Below are 19,820 nucleotides of genomic sequence, written 5' to 3'. Positions count from 1 at the left end.
AAAACTTCCATGCAGCCAGCGAGAAGGGCAGAGGGCATTTTTTTGGCCTTTGAAGAGGTTCTCCAAAGCCAGGTTTGATATCCACCTGGGGAAGGTATGAGCACAGCCCCCGGCATGGTCAAAGCTGAGCAGGAGGCAACGTAGGGCCAGGGGGGTCTGCCTGGGGAAGCAGCAGGTTGTCTGTGTCTGGCTGCACTCAGCTGCCTGCAAGCCCCAGGGCATCTGCGGCCAAAGTCTGTCCTGGGAGAGAAAATTCCTGGAGATTCAAAAATCTGGGAAGTTGCCTGAGGATCTTGGTATTAGGAGAGCATCTGCTGCTCCTGTCACAAGCAGAGGAGAGCTGCAGCAGTCACAAGGTTGGGGTGAGGAGCTCAGTGCCTGAACCACAGCATAGCCTAGTTTCTGCTTCCCTGTGTCCTTACCTGTACACCAAGGTACACAATTGCTTCTCACCAACAGCATTTAAATACCAAAAACGCCGCTTATATTTTGTTTTTAAATTGAAGTGGTCGATCTGTGCTTCTCACTAACCCACAACTGGAATTGACTTCCTACCTGTCATTTTCTTGCTGCACTGAAATTCTGTGCAACAGCAGCAGGAGCAGTTACAGGATTCTGTTTTCTGGAGGAATAGCAGAACTGAACGGTTCTCAGCCTCCCCAGGGAGGGGAGCTGACATTCATGCACATATCAGGGAAGACAGTTGAAAGAGGCCAAAAGAGCACTATCCATTTTGGAAATACGAAACTGAGTTTAAAAAGTCTACCTTTCAGGTTTGGGCTGGCTGAGGGGCACCTTCTGCATCAGACAGAAATCTGCAGTGGTGCCAAAAGCATCTGACAAGGAGCCATCAGGGGGAAGCAGCCTGACCCACTGCTGTGCTAACCCAGGGCTAAGGACAAGAACAATAAGACATTAAAATGCACGGTCATAAAACCCCAGTGCACAGCAACTCCTGGCACTGCTTTGGTTCATTACAAAGCCACGTTGGCTTTGTGCTGGTTTTTCCTGCCTCCTCTCTGCTGGCTGGCAGCAGCTCCAGAAAAGATCTTTGGCACTTTGCTGAAAGTTTCAGATATTGGTTTCCTTTGGAGCACCTGCTCCTTTGTGAAATGACAGAAGCTACCTCCAGGCTCCCTCCCTGGATGTTTGCTGCAGCAGCACAGCTTATTATTTGCTACATTTATTTAAATTCCAAAAAAAAAAAAAAAAAAAAAGCTTGGATTTTAACCTTCCTTGCCCCTACTTGTCCCTGTATTTGCTCCCAGGTAAACTTGGAGACCCAGCAGCCAGCCCTGCTGGGGTGTTCAGGCCCCTGGGGAAAAATCCCCTTCTCAAATTCACCCTTGAAACCACAAGCAGGGAAAATAAACCCATCAATCAGCCTCACCTTTCCTCACATTCATAGCTGGAAGAGCAATGCAGGAAAGATCAGGCCACCCATGCACAGCTACACGTGCCTACGTCCCAGGGCAGCAGTCGCCAGGCAGGGAAACCTCCTGGGTCCTGGGCTGCTTCTGACAAATAGCTGCTGAAATTGTTGTCTATTTGAGTATTCGTCTTTCATTCGTAATTTCATTTGAAAATCATTTTTGCAGGGCTTGCTGGACTTCAACCAAAATTGCTTTCAGAAATATGGGAAATCTGAGGGCGAATTTTTCCCAGGAACTCTTTATCAGTGCAGCCTCTAAAGCACAGCACAGCCATCTCGATCGGAGGGTGCAGGAAGGATCCATCCGAAGCAGCAATCCTAAAAGCACATCACATACTTGTTAACCTGGCCTGCCAGGTGAGAGCACTGGCTAGTTCGTATCTGACTGCTTCTGCTGGAAACCAGTAATAAAAAAATGCTTGTTTTTTTTGAGATAAGTGGGAACTGAAAGCGTTTTTAACCCAGGCAGTTTCTCAGTTAAAGTTTTGTGGAAGAGGACAGGCACAGACATCCCTGAGCTGAGACACAGGGGAGGAAAGCAAGGCAGGGAGCAGCAGCGGAGCTGGCTGGGAAGGATCTGCAGCTTCAATCGCGCTGCAGGCAATAGGTGGGCTTCTTGAATAAGGAGAAAATTCATTAACTTGATGTCAAAGATTGCATAGAAATTTAACTAAATCCTTAAGTAAAAGATGCAAAGCATTTCTTAGGACTCCTGGATCTTTCCTTGAAGATTTGCAAAGAAATGTGAAGGAACTGCTCCACTTTTAGTGCCATGCTGTGAGATTAGATGCCATCCCACTATACATTCTTTTTTATAGCCCACTTCTATTTTTATTCCTGTTACACTGTGGAAGTGTTTGCTAATAATGTATGATAGGATGCTTTGTCATGAAAAAGCCTTGTATCATTTATCTGTTTCTGAAAAGAAATTCTCAGTACAAATCTAATAAGGAAAAAAAAATCCTATTCTAACTCCTGTTGGAGGAAAGGGATTGATTTATGGAGAGAGATGAAAAGCACTAAGTATGTATTGCTTGGCAAAATGAGGAATTGTAGAGAACTGTCTTTATGCATTTGAAGGGTGTAAACATCAAAGAGGCAGAAGAGCTATTTAGAGCATTAGGAGGAGGCACATCGAGGAGACAAGAGTTGAAATTAAATGAACATCGTTAACTTAAAAATCATACTTCTGCCTGTGAATCTATTTCCTGATATTACTACTCGTAGCACTCTGATGAGTAAAAATGAAGCCTGTATGAAAAATAGTTTAGATATTTTTTCCTATCTGATCAAACAGACCTTCCTGGAAAGTTTATAAAGCCCAGAACCTGCAGCTATTTCTGCAAACTTGGGAGAAAAGCTTCCTTTAAATTCCCCCCACTTCTCTTGCCAGTGGTGGTTGTTGATCAGAATAATGGGCTGTTTTCCCCCGTGTTTTCTGACCGCAGGCAGCCCGCTTTGGTTATCTGGGACATGACTTACTGACACTGTGTGGGTGTGAGAGCTTTTACCCCAGTGGAGGGGCAAGTTTGCCATCGCTAATAACCCACCTGGAGAAACAAATAGCATCCTCATTCACACCCCCCAGGAAGCCCGCACATGGTCCTGCAGGATGCCCAAACTCCTCTGCCTGGGACTCCACTAATTGCCCATGGTCCTCAAATAAAGCATCAGGCAGAGGAATGGCTCCATGGGAAACGAGCATCCTTGCTCTCAGATGAGGCTTTTGACTGCACTTCAAAAGGCTGCTGAATGCCACACGTGTGGGGATCTCAAGGACAAAGTTCTGCTCCCATTAAGCCAGGCTGTGCGAGCTGCCTGTGCCCATCTGCGGAAGCAGGGCTGGGTCCTCTGCCCACGCACCAGCGAGGCAGGGGTCTGCGCATGCATATGGATGTGCTTGGATAATTGGAAGCGTACAGCTGGGGGCTGGCATCCAAAAACCAGCATTTGGCTACGTGCCTCCCTTCCGATTGCTAGCAGCAGCCCGCGGTACCCAGAGCCACCCCTCTCCGTGCCTTCACTCCTCGAGCAGCTGAGCAGCATTCATGGTGGCAGGTGAAGAGAGCAAGGCTCACTGCTCTCAGCCTCTCCAGGGAAATCCCCAAATCCCTGCAGAATTATAGATGCTTTTTTTTTTTTTTTTTTTTTGCCTTTTATCCCCAGACTTTTAGTCTAAGGGGGATACTGGACTCTGTTCTCACATTAGCAGTGAAAAAGAAGCAGAGAAGGAGTTTTCTGGGCTCCCTCGCCACCTTCATGAGTGGGGAAAAAAGGCAAAACCCAGGGGACCAGATGCAACTAAATTGCTAAGTCAGAGCACAGAGGGCATGCAGGCTGAGACTTTTCTAACAGACTGCTTTCTCCAGTCAGAAACCAATCATTAAACACAGTATTTCATGTGTGTGGGGAAAAAAAAAAAAAAAAGGAAAATTGTTAGAATAGCAAGTGTCTGATAATAGACCAGATTCAGAAGTAAATGTGTGCTATCTGAACAATAAAAGTATATGCATGTATAATAAATATGATGCCTGCCAATGACAAACTCTGATTTATATTCCTGGTGTTTCTAGCCCTAGAGCATCACAAAAACATTATAATGAAAAACATTCAGAAATAAATAGGAAAGGATGAACCTGCTTGTGCAAGCAGGGAATTACACTGCTTGCTGTGCCCCTGCCTGCAGGCACCAGGGTCCTGTGCTTGTTCATGGCCAAAAACATCAGATCCTACAGGAATCTGGTTTCTGCCGCAGTCACAGCTCTGTGCAAAGACTAGGTTGAGTTCATGCAATGCAGGGGGGCAAGGAAACACCCTCTAGACTGCAGGCTAGCAAAGTGAAAAGAGCAGAACATTGGTCACCAAACCACCAGTTTTAATCCAAAACGAGAGCCTTACCATGATAGCAGTAGGTGGAAAGCCCCCCTTCTTCAGGTGGATCTTCAGGGTCCATGGCCAAGTAGCGTGGCTATGCCTGAGCTAGAGACCTGCCCCCCTCCAGCACAACTCAAAAATGAACAAGGGCACCAAGCTGAGCTTAAATGGTCCCCAGGGCCCTGGGTGTGGGTGCAAGACCCAGGTGAGGCTGGTCAGGGCTGTTAAGACCAGTCAGTGCCTCGGGGCCTGGACAGGCTCGTGCTTTGCACCAGGTTCTGAAGATTTCCCTCTTCCAGCCTCAGCTGGAGAAAATCTTTGTTAAGCCTTGACAGTTTAAGGCCTGTCTAGATGGGTTTGAGTGTCTGTAAGTTTGGTGCCTGGGTTTTAAAGCAGAAGTTTATAAAGGCCCATTACGGGGCATAAATACTGAATCTGTGTGATCTGCTCTACCTTTAGTCACCAGGTGTTTGGATCTGACAGCCTGGGTATGGCACCAGTAATTCAGAACTAGCACTGCGACTGTGAGCAGCCCCAGAAACCCAGCTGTCAAAGTAGGAACCAACTAGTTAATTTGGAAATTATTTTGTCCTTTTTCCCCTTAGCTGCAAGAGGAAAAAATATTTTTTAAAGTACCACTTCGGCTTTCAGGTGGCTGGGATGGACTTTTGATGCTCAGGTTCTGTGATCATCCGTCCCCTCTTGCTGCTTGCATCTAGCTACAGAAGAGAGCAGCTTCAGCAGTTAGCAGAGAGAAATCAGTACAAGATCAGATCGGGTCTGTAATAGGTAGCAGGCAGGAAAGGCTGGAACAGAGCAGCACTTTGGCAGCTGCTCCAGTGGTTTGGGACACGAGAGACTGAGGAAAATTCAAGATGGTCAAACAACACTTTGCCTTTTCACCTCCCCTCAACATGAATGTGACATTTTCACTGCAGGCTTTCATAAACTGCAGCAATAAGTGGAGCAGAAAGGCAGTAACCCATCCAAGGGCCAGTGCGGAGCTCCATTGCCTGCAGTGGAGTCGAAGAAATCAGCCTGCCACGCATTTCCCAATGCCATAGGCTGCTACAGAAGATGCACCGTGCCAGGGTATCCGGCCTGAGAGCAGAGTCCATTTATTTCAGGACTGAATTTGGCCTGGGGCTGGTGCTATTCTGAACAAAGTTGGAAATCAGTGACCTGTGGAAAACACTTGTTCAGCACCTGGTTCAGTTAAGAGCCCAATCTGCAAACAGTAAAGTCTGGATGCTCCACCAACCAGAACGAGTCCTAAAGCTCTCAGAGTTTACTGTTGAAGTTAGGTAACATCTCTTAATGAAACAGATTTTTGTTCTGGGGGTACTGTGTCCATTTCACAATGCGTTTCATTGTCTTCCAGATGTATGTCCCCTCTTTGGCCCTTCCTTTGAAAGGGTGAATGGGAAAGGGAAAGGGAAAGGAAAAGGGAAAGGGAAAGGGAAAGGGAAGGCACATATGACCCCTTCTGGGGTACATCAATCAGAGCAGAGCAGCGAAAGATAACAGGCTGCATAAACTCTTCTTAGGAGCCACCTACTATTTACCTAAATTGCATTTCTTAGCACTGTTGAGAAGCATTCCTCGTTCTTTGAAAGGAGGGATGAAAGCAGGAGTCCTGTGATGTCTCTGCCCGTCATCCCTTCTCACACCTCCCACCCACATGGGAACTGCTCTGTGCTGCAGCAGCTGCCTAATCACTAACCCCTCTAACACAAATCAGACTAGACTAAATTTACCGATTTGGCAACATTCTGGCTGCTGCTTTGGCAGTGATGGGCAAATCTGAGATCCAAACACACCTGTTCACCATTTTAACCCCATTAACTGGATTTATAATGCTTTGGGTGTAGGAAGATATGGGAAATGTGTTCTCTGCATCAGCCCCTTTTGTTGGGTGACAGAGCTGCATTCATCTGTCCCTTAGACCAAGAATGTTTCACCAACTGATTTAATTACATGAAGCTTATGCAGGAGTTACAGAAGGATTATCTGGGTTTTATCATGGTTATTATAGAAAATGATTATATTGTTACTATTACAGAGTTACAAAACGTAAAGAGGAATCACAGCAAACTTGGCAAGAGCTCATTAGGAGTGTGGTGCAGTCTGCAGGAGCTAATTAAAAATGCCTATATCTCATAATAACCATTTATCTCATCACAGCCTCCATTCCCTGACTTTCTTTCTCTGGATGGAGTGAGAGCGAATGATCTCTTCTCACTGGTCTATGTGCACGCTGTAAAACACACTGAATATGACGCAGTACACATGGTTTTGTTCCAGGGTATGAAGCCACCAGCTCCATCCTTGCCCGCCTGGGCTGTGGGCTGACTGCCCTTCCCGACCACATGAGGCCACATTAGATGCTCTGGGGCCGCCTGGAGATGCTTTAGGAAATAACTTATTCAACTATTCCAGAAAAAGCTTCTTGACATTTTAGATTCTTGGCCCTGTGAAGCGTTATGATGATGAAGGTGACTCACAGATCCTCTTCTGCTCATGAGGTCACTCCAACAAACTCCAGCTCTGTCCAAGCTCTCCAGAGGTGAGCACATCTCTTGCCTCCAAAGGCATCCACTTTAATTTTGTTAAATGCCGCTTATCTGCAGGATCCATCTTAATTTCCCTGGATCTTCTCACTACAACTGTCACACAGGTCCCTGACTGCAGTATCACTGTCTCCTTGTGGCAATAAGGGTAAGCGTGGAGCTGCTGTCTCCCAGCGGGACGGATTGCCATGGCTCATCTAATTCTCTCTTTCCCCCATGCCCTGGAAACAACGGAGGAAATCTTCACTAATACATAAACCTGTGTGCTCCTCCAGGAGCTCTTCTTCTCTCCTGCATCTGTCACACCAGAATTGCAGGGGGAAGACAAGGCAGGTGACAGGAGGCAGCTCGGTGGTGGCTGTCCGACCCTGCTCTTCCCCCCGCGCTGCATACGGGACAACAACTGCAGGAGAGGAGGAGGAAGGCTGAATGCAAGAAGATGGGGACCGTAACCCTGCAGGAGATGCTGGTTGGGAGACATGAAAATGGTATTAAAACAGCATAGTAACACGGGTATTTGCATTTATTTTGCCCAAAGTCTTACTGAAGTGGCTGGTACCTCTGGTATCTCTCTGTTTGCAGCAATATGTTGGTCTGCACTGCAAGCTTTGCTGAGACATCTGCATCTCTTCTGTAGGACTGCTCCTTCTGTACGCTTTCACAACAACAGAAAGACACAGCTTCCAGTTAATCTGTGTTATCTGGAAAGATGAAATCAAAGCGAAATTCGTTTTGTCAACAGGGGTGTGAGTGCTGACAGGAGATGGATAGGAACAGGCGAAAACTAGCTGTAGTGGTGCCCGACAAATCATTTCTCACACTTATGGTGCCTGGATGCAGGGGGATATTCTCGAGATGACATTTGATGAACCTGTTTTCTTTTGGAGCTGGAATTAAAAGGCTCTGTAGGAAAAGAAGAGAAATAACTTGCAAAGGCACACAGCTGTGATACCATTTTCTGTGCAGCCCCACGACACTGGGCAGCCTGCAGGGGAGCAGAGCAGAGAGGCACAGCCTGCCTTGCTCTCCAGGGAAAGGAGGGTGTACTTACACTTCTTAATCCATCCCAAAATATCAGTATCTTGGAAACAAATTCCTTGTCATGTTTAATCTTTGCACACATTTTCAATAAAGCAGATGGAGAGGCTGCTGAATAATGAAATCCTTGAGCCTGTTGCAGCTGAAGTCAGATGTAAAATCAACGTCAGCAGCACGGAGATTGTGCTCCTCGTGACAGCAGGAACTGAGTCTGAGGTCTGTTGGCCTTCAGTGCAACCCGGCGGATCCTCACCCCTCCAAGACACTGCTCTTCTGCTTAAAATTTCTTGGTCAAATAAAGACAATTAAGTAACTGAGGAGCATAAAAATGTCAGTGTGTGTAGCTCAGCCTGTTCCCAATAGTGCTGGCAGCAGATGCTCATGGAAAAGACTGGGAACAGGGTGAGAGTTAAAGGTACTTCTCAGAAATACTCTCTCAGCTGCCTGGGCTTTGTGGTTCAAGGAGTCCATAGATAGGCTCAGAAAGGGAAATACCTCTTTTTGCGTGTACTGAAAACCTTCCAGTTTCAATCTTTAAGTCTTTAGTTCTGCTGGGAGGGATGGTACAAGTCATTCCCTCTTTGCCCTCTCCTTGTCACTCACAAGTGACATCAGGCAGCAGGAGATGGTGACTCTGTTAACCAGCTGCTGGAGTCCTGGCTACAGCTGGTCTAAAATAGACAACACTTAATTTGAAGTTCTTTGTTTGTTTGTTTGTTTGTTTTTTCCCTCCAAAGAATTCCTGCTGATTTGCAGCCAGACCTTGCTGTGTCCATAGGGAAACTCACTGCATCCTCTGCTGTGGGAGCTGTCTGCTGACCATTGCGCTGGCTCCCCCCTTTCCCAGTCATTATTTTGACACCAGCTGGCCATGGTTTTATTGGGTTTCTTTGATCATATAGACCCCATGTCCATAACTTCAGACAGAAATCAGAACTATTTTTCCCCAAACCATATATTTTAAATTGTTTCATCCTAAAAATAATTTCTATTTCTTTTTTCCTATTATTGTTATTTATCTACACGTGTGACGAAGACGATCAAATGAGTAGTGCCTACTCTTCACTTTTCTGTACAGCCTGGTGTCTCTGGTGACTAGGAACACTTTATCAAAACCAATCAATTAAACTAAACAATCAATTATACTAATCAACTAAATCTAACCACTCAATTAAACTTATCCACTATGCCCATTGGGCTGGCATGTCCAATATTCAGAAAAAGAAAACACGTATTTTAAATCCTGGCATTTTCCCAAAAGTTGTCACTCCCCTTCTGAAAACAATGCTGGAGAAATCAGGATTTTGCTCCTGTAACTTCTGCACACTTCTCCCTTTTAAGCTTTCTTTGCCAAACTTCATTTTCAGATGTATTCCTGCCTAAAACTCTGTTGTATCAGCCCTTCTCTCAGATGTCCTCTGTTTTCAGAGGCAGTTTTGACTGCACACAAAAACTCAGCTGCTGCCCAAGATGAGGAAATCTCTTTTTGCAAGGACAGCAGACAGGGAAGCTCTTGGCAGATGGAGCAACCTGTGAGTCACTTCCGTGGCTTTTCCAGGAGATGTTGCAGACAGAGGCAGGACATTGAACTTAGCTGAGATTTCCCAACTGTCATGTTATTTGGGTGGCCAAACATGAGTCATTTCTAAACCTAGATCACGCTGGTTTAGTTTTGTTTGTTTGTTTGTTTGTTTGTTTGTTTGTTTGTTTGTTTGTTTGTTTTTCCTGAAAACAGACTATCTACTAAAATAAAACAAAGCACAACAGATATTCCTGGTGAAATCAATCTGTGTCAGCTTTCCTGAAATCAGCACCATATAACAAGCATGAATTTTTCTCCTCTAAGCTATTTATCCTCATGCCTGGGACCAGATTGAGGAAAGAGGCTGGAGAGGCTGTTATGTCCCATCAGTAGCTGTCCTCTGAAAGCAGTCCTGCAAGCTGAACAGGGATGCGATGCTGCAGTCTCATCTCTGGATGCTGAAAAAAATTCTAATGAGAAAAAGATTTTCATATGGTCAATGACTAAGACAGTAATTAAATGAACTATATAAAATGTTTTGGAATTAGTAGAGAAAAACACAGCTTTATAAAGTGTAATAGAGGCTAAGGAAAGCGGCAGTGTGACCCCCAAGATTTTGACATGTATTCAGCACGTGTAGCATGAGGTGTCCTGGTGTACACGTACAATGGGACTCGTCTGAAAGGAATGAAGAGCACCAAGGAGCGAGAAATTAGAAGACAGAAAAGAGGGAGGGGGATTAATCAGCATTAGTGCTGCTTTCAATCACTGTGTTCCCTATAGAAATTAAATTGCTCGACTCATATCAAGTTACCCATTACCAATACACGCCATTGCTTTCGTTTCTCACTTTGCTGGGCAGACCGCAGTGATGTCCTTGTGCTTCAGCCTTGTCTGCAGAGTAAAGGGGTTAATTTGATCTCCCTCTCTGTCTCTTTAAATATAACTCCTAAATTTGATCGTTTGCTTTTTTTTTTTTTTTTTTTTTTTTTAATTATTACTACAATAGCTGCAGCTTTTCTGGAGGAAATAACTCTCCCACCAATACACTGCAGTTTTCCAAAGCAAAGTTTGAACCACCTCCATCAAACCTAATGGTCACAGCTTTTAAACCTTTCAATGAGGGTAACAAGCTATTATTAACCACAGCACAAAAGCAAAATACAAGCTCTCCCAGTCCAGTATCTGCAGCTCTAAAACCAGATATAACAAGACAAACACATCATATACACATACATAATCCTGTGAATATCTGTCATATATATGTACATGGTACACACTTTTGGTTCTTGCATAGATATCCATATACTTGGAGTAGCCACAAATGATAGCTGCAAAAAACAAGTCTCCGATTTTCATTACCACCTGTAATTCCACCTGGGTTCATTACTTCCTCTGCTAAAGTGATAAATAAAGTAATAATTCTCCCTAAAAGCTGTGCTGTGTATTGCACTGCTTGAGCACCCTCCTGGTACATTAATGGGGTGCTGGGACAGGCATTATGGATGTTTAGATCCAAGTATATGAGCTGAGTATTCCTCCCCACCTCAAATTAAGAAGAAACCCAGCATTTTGAGGAGATTTACATTGATTTTCCTGCTGTAAACCAAACCAAGCTAGAGCATCTGGAGTTCTTCACAAAGTGCTCGGCACGTGCTGGAAACTTGGCCTTGTGTCCCTGAACAGGCCAGAAATAGCCTGTCCCCAGGGATCAACTGACCTCCATGCTGCCTTTCCAGGTCTGTAAATTTTATCTGATGGGCTTCAAGGGATTTCCTCTGATTATTGCGGGTGCCTCTGGAGATAGATTTGAAAGGATCCTGAATGCCTGTGAAACCTCTCCCTCTGAAGCCAACCCATGGAGAAACCTGGCGGAGGAGCTGTAAATCTTGGGAGGTTTTACAGCAGCTCCCCAGACATCTGTATTGCCTGTATCAGCAAACGCTCCATGCATCGCTATGGGAGTGGGATGTGGCGAGGGGAGAGCTTAATTTAGAAAGCAACTATTTAATACCTACAGTTCTACATGGCAGCCAAAAATGTAACCCCAGACAAATAGCTTTCCTAACGCAGACTGTATTAATATGTGTATATATATAAAGTAACAGCATTGCACTCACATGCTCATTTTCCACTGGCTGATCATGGGCAAACCCTCAATCACATCCAAACCCTGCTGTGCTACCACGAATGCTGGAAAGAGGTAAATATTCACGTGTCTAGGCTCCTTGTTTCCCTTCCAAAAAGAAGGCACACTACTGCCCCAGCCCAGCTGCAAGGGAGGCATTTGAATTAAGAACAGAGCTGCACAATAAATCTTCCTGGGTGGGAACAGAGGTAGCACAATGGGGTTGAAAAAAGAGGGAGTGGGAAGAAGGTTCTGGGGCATGCTGGTATTTTGATAGCATACATAGTTTTGGCCAGAAAAAAAAATATCTCAGATTGGTTTAGTGGCAGTGATGTGATGGGTTTGCAACCTTTCCTACAAAACCTGATGTGCTTTGTATAAAGAGTGCCATAGAAATGAGAGGAATCAATACAAAGATGCCTCTGTGCGTGCATGTTTTATATTAAGACTTAGTTGATGACTTCTCGTCATTTGAAAGAAATGTTCAGCCTCAGTGCTTGAAATTATCCAGCTGCAGCATTTTCTACTCAAACCAATCTCCAGTTAATTTGATCCTTCATTTATCTTGAACAAAGCCTCCTAATAAAAACATTTGTATTACAAATGATACACTTGATCAATGGGATTGCTTTAGGCAAGTATTTGATAATTTGAACACTAGCTATAAAAAGTTCTCATTTAATAAATGTAACTGGCCCAAATTTGCAGTGAGAGAAAGCCCCAAACCTGTACATCACTAAACAAGCCAGACTGTAATTAAATATAGGGTTATTTAGATGTTCTTAACAACATTATTGTTAGAACTGGCTAGTGTAATCTCTGTGATATTAGCCGTAATTATTTTTAGGTAGCACGATTAATTATTTAGTTCAGTCCAAGTGACAAGAATGGATTGATTCAAAATAAGAAGCTGACTGGGTGCTAAGCTATTAATTTCCTTTCAATCCTGTAATTCCTTTGGTCAAATTGGTGAGATAAATACACACATGAGAAAGAGGCAGAGACCTCTCCCAGGCACGGACTCAAGCACACAAATACCTGCACACCCTACCCCTCGCACTACAGGCACCTCCTTGACAAGTCTGCCTGTTGATGGTGGGCAGAATATTTACTGCTGTTTTCCCACAAAACCTGCCAGAAAACTTCTGACTTGCGTTTCGGGCAATAGCACCCTGGGCATCAACAGCAGCCAGGTCCTGTGCAGTGCAGGAGATAACACGGGACCCTTTGCAGGGGCTGGGAGTGGGGAAACAGCCACCAATAACATTCATGTCTGCATTTCTGAGATCGCTTTTCAAGCATATGAGCACTTCAAGGTCGCAGACTGCTTTGCTATGGATGGTATGTTCCCCCTCACAGGCCTGGGTCTGAGCTAGGAAACATTACCCCTTGACAGTCAAAGCGGATTTCTGCTTTATTGCATTTGCTGTTATCCCTCACTCCTGGATGCTTTGGGAAGCAGTCCCGCTACTTGGAATTTTATGCTGTGTTTATTTTCATTAGTGGTGGCATTAATCAGCTGTTTTCCCTGGGTCTCCACAGACTGCTCAAGGATACTCTTGGAATGCAAAGACAAATTCCAGGTCAGAATTCCTGTTGCTTGCTATTATTACGGTTGCAAAGTGAAATCACTGCTCTCTTTGTTCAGACTTGTGCACGAGCACACTAAAAAACTGCCAGCAGCTCCAGCATCCCTTCTGCACCCTGGTCAAAGAACTCTGTTCTGACACAGCTACCAGCAGCTGTATTATGAAAAAAATTGAAGTCTACAACAAAAATGTCACACCATACATCTGCCTATTTTGTTTTGCTTCTCCAACCCTTTTAAATCAGCATTTTTAGGACTTCATTTAAAATGGAAGACCAGGAAAGGGCACAATGAGGATTCTCTCCTGTCACATCACGCACTGAGTTGTACACCATAACAGCCTCAAATCTCTTCCAATCCATCACTTATTTCCCTCTAGAAACTTTTCCACTCTATTGTCTTTGACTGTTATTTATTTATTTGGTTAGCTGACTTCAAGGGACATTTCTCCTGGCTGGATAAAGACATTTTGCAAACAAACGCGTGGAAACATTTCTGATAACGCTGCAGAAAGCTGGGTCCCTGTGGGCAGGTGATGCTCCGTGCCGTCCAGCAGCCACCGCAGCCTGCTTCAGGAGCAGCATTTTCACTGCTGGCTGCAGCGAGGGCCGAGGTGGGAGGAATTAAAGGGTTGCTCAAGGATCCACCGGGCTCTAAGGACTCCCCTGGGGAGGATAAAAAGGAATTAAGAAGGACTTTTATTGATGAGGATATGTTGCTTGTGCACACAAAAGAGCGTAATTGTAAGTATTAGGAGGGAGGTTTGCTATGGCTGAAACTATCGTTTACACCCCATGGAGAGTAAAAAAAGGTCTTTTTAAAAAAATAATAATTAAAAAAAAAAAAGGCTGAGAACTTGGGTAGATGCTCTACCTTTTCTGGTGCTTTACAAGTCAGTCCAAAAGGCCTGAGGCCCAGATAAGGGTTACTAAATAGGAAAGCAGCAATAAATAAATAGCATTGTTGCTCCTTTTCAGAGCTGCAGCACCCTGAGACACTGAGCTGGAAGAAGAGATGTAGATCTTCATCAACAAAGTGTGTTCTGTGGAAAAAAAAAAAAAACCTTTGGGCAACTCTGCAGCATCCAAAGGAGAGGAGAACATGGTGCCAGCGTCTGTTCAGCGCCGGGAGAAGAGAGCATCTGCTTCGAGACTCTCTGACGTTTACTTCGAGTGAGAAATCGTTGCCCTAGCCATAATACTTCAGGAGCGAGACACATAAAGTGAATGGAATCCACACAAATGAGGTAGTTAGCGTAACCGAATACGCTGTTCATTCCTTCAAGAATGAAAAATATGAGTAATTCCCTGGCAAGGCCCAATTACAGCCTGCCAGCCTTAGCACACGGGTTATATCTATTATGAAATAATAAGATAACATTAATAAGATTCCCAGAAAGAATATCAGATAGCCATTCTCCAAGCTGCTTAAAGCTGGTCTGACTACTCAAGTTGTCTCCTGCCTGAGGAACCCAGCACTCACCAGGTCTTTCTGGTCATCTTTGGCCAGAAAGGTGCAGGTCTGCCAGCTTTTAAGCAAGCGGCTCCGAGTGGGAGATAGGGCAAGGGCTGTGGGAGTGCTAAGGAGCTGCTCTCTTTTAAGGAATTTCAGTATTAGGCAGGAACTGGGTGCATATTCTTCAGGTGAATATCGCTCCCCCCCTTCCTGAGATACCTATGGAGGTAAGCTCAAAAAAAAAAAAAAGAAATTAATATATTATATTATAATAATAAAAAGACATAGGTTCAGTTGATTGTAACATCACAGGTTGCTCAGAAGCCCAGAAGGGCAGGAGACAGCTGTGATTTCCATCACTGATTTAGCAAGCTGCTTCTCAGACACTGGTAGGGGGCAGCCAGCTCTCCAGGCCCAAGGAGCGAAGCTACCAGCAGCCAGAGGCTGTACATTTGGCAGGTGGCTAAATTGGCTCCGCAGCCTCACCCGGCCTTCCCTTCACGGGGAAGGGAAGATGCTGAGTCTCAGCACAGAGGGTAGTGTAATGAGGATTAATAAGGCGTGTGAAGATGCTATGTAATTGTCCGGCTGGCTGTTTCCTTTGCACCTTATGCTATCATTTATGCTCATGCAAAGTGGCTGTAAAATGCTCCTGGTCTGATTCAATATAACTCCACGGACCCTCGTACAGGTGTAAATTGCTCTGTGAAGTTCAGGGCAATGTCTAAATGCCCTGAAACTAGGCTCCTAATCTAGTCGTCTCCATTGTCTTTCCTTCTGTCCCTGTACTTGCACGCAGCCAATTGAATATTTTAGTGCCCAATGAGCTACAAAATGTTGGCTATTTCATGCAAAATAATGCATGAAATAAATAAACAAATAAATAATAATCCCTGCCTGGGACTCCCCAAGAGGTGAATTTTCCGTTTTAGCCCCTCAGGGACTGGAGCTGCATGGAGGTGCACAATGACCATGAATCCAAGCCAAAGACAAGCCATGAAAAATGAAGTTACAACATCGTCTTGAAGGAAATGGTCAAAAAGCCCATGCCTGACCTTGTCCAGACATAGGAAAAAGCAACTGCAGACCAAGAGCAGCTGTAAAATGAGCCTGAACTAAAACGTATTACAGGGAATAACCCTTAAAGAGGTGGAAGGCTTTGCTCGATGCACTCCTACAGGTAATTTCAATCCCTGGCAGCTGCAATGTTTCAATAATGAATGTCAGACCGCTGGACAGCTGAGAGGGGAATAAATATCTATTTGCCTTCACTGGAAGTAGCATTAGTTTGACATATGACATTCAAATGATATGAACTTTAAAAGAGTGGTTAAATGACTGCTGTTTGACTTGAAACCTTGAATCCACCGAAGCAGCATCCCAACCGTTTACCTTCGCTCCGAGGGGGATTGAAACGCTGGGCTTAAAAATGAGAGATCAGAGCGTTTCTGCAAACACAGCCCGCGGGATGCAGTGTGTCCAGCTGGTAGCATACGTGCCCCCGTGGGACGAGAGGGGGAAAGATGGATTCTGCTGTACGGCACCGTCCTCGTGTCCCCATCACTGCAGATGCCTGCTGCCAGCACGGGGGGAGCAGCACAGAGCTGGGCGACAGAAGGGGAAGGATGGAGGGACGAGCTTTGGGGCCATGGGACAGAATGGGGTGCAAGAGCAGGGTGCCCCTACCTGGTCCCGTCCTCTTTCTCCTGGTGTCCTCCTCCACGCCGCTCTTGGAGGCTCTCCTGCACTCTGCCTCCCAGGCAGCCAGCCCAGCCTGTGCCGTGCCCGTCAGCTCATTTCGGGGTTGTCCGAGAAACCAGCGCTGTGGAGCATTTACCTCTCTATTTTGGGAGACCTTGTTAAGCACTTGTCACATTAGCCTGTCAGCTTAATACCAGCAGTCATAACACTTTTATAACCTACCTGCTGAAGTGCCTTTGCTTGCAATCCTTGCACTAAAGCAAGAGCTGAGGACCAAAGCTGCTGCAAGAAAAAAAAAAAAAGAAATCGCTGCTTCCTGACCTTTGGGCAGACTCTGTGGGCTAATTATTCCATCGATTTTAACCGAATCAAGCGTTCAGTGAGGCTGTCTTGAGGCCTGCCTCTCTTCAACTGCAGGTCTCGTACCGCACCAGCAGCAATCATGCGGACAACCTCGTTGCGAGCTGGGGTCAGGGTCAGCAAAGCTCCGAGTGGCTCGCGCCTGGTGGCAGGCAGGGCTGGTGGCAGACAGAGCTGCCCTAGCAGGGGACAGCCCAGGGACATCCCCACTCGCTGGCTCATGCCACTGGGGGAGAGGACCGAGAGCCAGCAGAGCACTGGAGCATGCATTAAGCCCAGCAGTGACACCCCTCCTAGCACCATATTAAATGCAAGTGGGTGCTCTTGCTTAAAACTGGACTAAATAATTGAAGCACAAGTGAGCGGGGCCAGATTTGAATGTTGCAGCTTCGTGGTGAGCTCTCCTTACAGCAACAAGAGCTTTCCAGGAGCTGCTGCTAAGCTGAAGGCAGGTTAGCTTCAGGAAGCAGCCCTGTGCTATGGGAGGGAAATCAGCACAGCAAAGGAGCTGGCACTGAGGGCCTTTTATAGATCCTATATGTGTTTCGGGGGCAGCAGGAGACTTGATTCAGCAGCTGAAGCACATTAGATGAGCTCCTGAAGCACTTGTGGTTGAGTGCCGTCCAACCGAAACCCATTTGCTCACTCTGTGACTTCTCTGGGATCTGAGTCAAAGCATGGCACAAAGGCAGATATGCACCAGATCTCACTGTTGGTTAGCTGTAAACATTTTTATTTTTTAAATGTATTTACAGGTAAACTGAGGCACGGCGCTGCTGAAGCCTTAAGCTCCATTTCCCTCTGGCTGCAGGGGAGCTGTGCATGTTCAGCACCTCTGGAAGTCAGAGCAGCAAGGACAGGCACAGACCAACCCCAGAACTGCGGCACCAACCAGAGGAACACCAGAAATCAATCCCATCCCACAGGCTATGCCAGGCTCGTGTCTATCTGTTGGAAGGCTCCCAGGATCAGAGCGATTCCCCACTGTAAGCTCCCACCCAGCCACCCCACCAAACCAACATCTGAACCTCATCATTGAAAACAGCATCCTGTTAACCTTTTCAATGCCATTTTCCCCTAATCTTCCTTTCAGCTCTTCATCACTACCAGGTTTAACAACCCCTGCCTCTGTGTCAGCCCCATTAGCAGCAGCACTGCTATCGATTCTCCTGGTCACAGTGAGGTGGACGTGAAGTTTCCTGGTTAACAGAGCAGAGCCTGGGAGCAGCACCACTCTCTGCCTCCCCTCCCCGATTCAAGGTGAAGGCAAACGGGCAGATCAGCCTCCTCTCCTAATCCTTCCTACAAGCCCAAGTGGGAAACAGCAAAGGCGTGCACTTGCTACTCTCCAGCGCTTCTGAATTCAGCCAAATGGAGGTGAGATTTGGCATGACCCAACATCACCTTGTCTTTGCCAGAACCCAGCACAAGCACCTGAAGATAAAGCCAGGCAGCACCATGAGCTCGCTGGTGGGTTCTCCGCAGGTAAATCTGCGTTGCAAGCTGCAGCTGCCGGCTCACACGCTTAACCAGAGCAGAGAAGCAGCACCAGGGTGCCAGCAGATGAAGATGCCTTCGAACAGAGATGAGAAAGGCTGAAATCCTTTGACACCTGGAAGTGAACTGTATATTACTAAAATGTTAAGCAGCTTTGTGAGAGAGATTATCCTGAAGGATATTTTCCGCAGTGTTGACATTTGTGTGTGAGTGATTAATTCCAGCGCGGGCATGGAGCAGGGAGGCAAAACCCTTTGTGCATCGCTCGTGACTTCCCTCGCTGCCACCAGCCAAGCCACAGCCTTCAGCCTAGAGAGGTCATTAATGCCTCCCTGACCTGTGACACTGTGTTACTTCATCACCCTCATCTGCTTGGTCACCTCTGAAGGCAGAGACTTGGGGATTTTCCATGCCCCTTTTTTGTCAACCACTGTGGCAGCAGAGTCACTTTTTTGCTGTTTGTTCTCCTGGTTTTTGACTGCCTCTATATTTTGTTGTTATCTCTTGAGATGCTCCATCAGAGCCACAGTGAAACACAGAGCAATGGCTTTAAAAGAGAGGGACGGTAACAGCAGAAAACAAAGATGAACCCTTGCTTTTGTGCAAGGGCAGCAGAAGGTAGCTGTGAAGCTGCAGGTCATGAAGGCAAACAGGGAAGCTGGAATTTTCTGACCCTCCCACCCTGCTCATCGCTGGCTCTCAAGGGAAACAGCCTTGTCCTTTCCCAACCCTTTCAGGCAAGGATGTCTTTCACTGGGGAATTTAATCCACTGCAGAAAGGTTGTTATGTGTCTTTTGGGGTTTTCAACTAAATGCTTCAAAAGTATGAAGAAAAAAAAAAGAAAATATAAACTATAAAAAGAAATAAAAGATATATAATAATATATATAATCTATCTGTCTATAAAAATAGTATATCAGAACAGAAAAGCAATATAAAAAGAAAGAAAACAACTGCTGTCTAGTGACTGAAGTTCCTAAGCCCATTTTTGCACTGGAAACCACTTCACACTTACACCATCAATGGCTCTCCTCAGCCATTTATTTTGGACTGGGGCGTCTTACACTCAGCATCTCTACAAGCAGCTCTTACTACTGATGATATATGTTAGGTAACACCTTAGATGCATTTAAGACACAATGAGTTTTCATCCACCAGGAATCCAAGCATTATTATACATGGTAGTGACCGGGGTAGGTGCACTTGCAATTATTTCAGCCAGCACTGAAATTTGACAGTTTGGAAGCAGAAGACTCTGTGATGGGGAAGGGTACATCAGAGCAGGTGCATGAGTTGTCCAGGAGGGAGCACGGACAGCACTTTGAACCCTGCATGAAGTCATCGGATCTGCAGCATGGAGCAGACCCTGGAATCAAACCTCTTTGCTCTCACAGAAAGACGAATGCCTGGCTGAGACAAGCAAGCCAGCACCTTTGGTAATTTGTGTTGTTACCACGTCATAGTAGAAAAATGAACTGCCAAAACAGGCTTCTGTATCCATTCTGTGGCCCTGACTTTTGAGGCAGAGGTACATTGAGGATCCCACCTAAGCAATGAGGAAGCCTTGCTAGGAGAGGTGGTGGGATGGGACCACACCATTTTTTGGCCAACAGCTTGTTAGACCTACGGATGGATTAACTTGTGTATGGAGGAAA

At 45.7% G+C, this 19,820-nt stretch overlaps 3 long non-coding RNA genes across 4 annotated transcripts in view; 1 reads left to right on the top strand and 2 right to left on the bottom strand.

Annotated features, from left to right (window-relative positions):
• The window catches only part of LOC110352832 (uncharacterized), a 37,274-nt gene extending 32,787 nt beyond the window's left edge, over positions 1 to 4,487 (bottom strand). For both annotated transcript variants that reach the window (XR_005269560.2, XR_011803538.1), the window contains exon 1: positions 4,331 to 4,487. This is a non-coding gene — a long non-coding RNA (uncharacterized lncRNA). The remainder of the gene's footprint in view (positions 1 to 4,330) is intronic.
• Positions 4,488 to 6,288: 1,801 nt separating this feature from the next.
• Positions 6,289 to 17,166, bottom strand: LOC106017287 (uncharacterized). The gene is made up of 8 exons (XR_011803490.1): positions 17,078 to 17,166; positions 16,531 to 16,590; positions 16,294 to 16,448; positions 14,635 to 14,839; positions 11,157 to 13,817; positions 10,258 to 10,330; positions 7,928 to 9,894; positions 6,289 to 7,779 (listed from the first exon to the last, which is right to left on the bottom strand). It is a non-coding gene; the product is annotated as an uncharacterized lncRNA (long non-coding RNA).
• Positions 14,137 to 19,689, top strand: LOC110352830 (uncharacterized). Its single transcript, XR_011803491.1, has 3 exons — positions 14,137 to 14,398; positions 15,540 to 15,787; positions 17,424 to 19,689. It is a non-coding gene; the product is annotated as an uncharacterized lncRNA (long non-coding RNA).
• Positions 19,690 to 19,820: the final 131 nt, after the last annotated feature.

Source organism: Anas platyrhynchos, chromosome 15 (genome assembly GCF_047663525.1).
Source record: "Anas platyrhynchos isolate ZD024472 breed Pekin duck chromosome 15, IASCAAS_PekinDuck_T2T, whole genome shotgun sequence".
NCBI lineage: Eukaryota > Metazoa > Chordata > Aves > Anseriformes > Anatidae > Anas > Anas platyrhynchos.
Note: the sequence above shows the minus strand (reverse complement) of the source record. Positions and strands in the feature narration are given on the sequence as shown.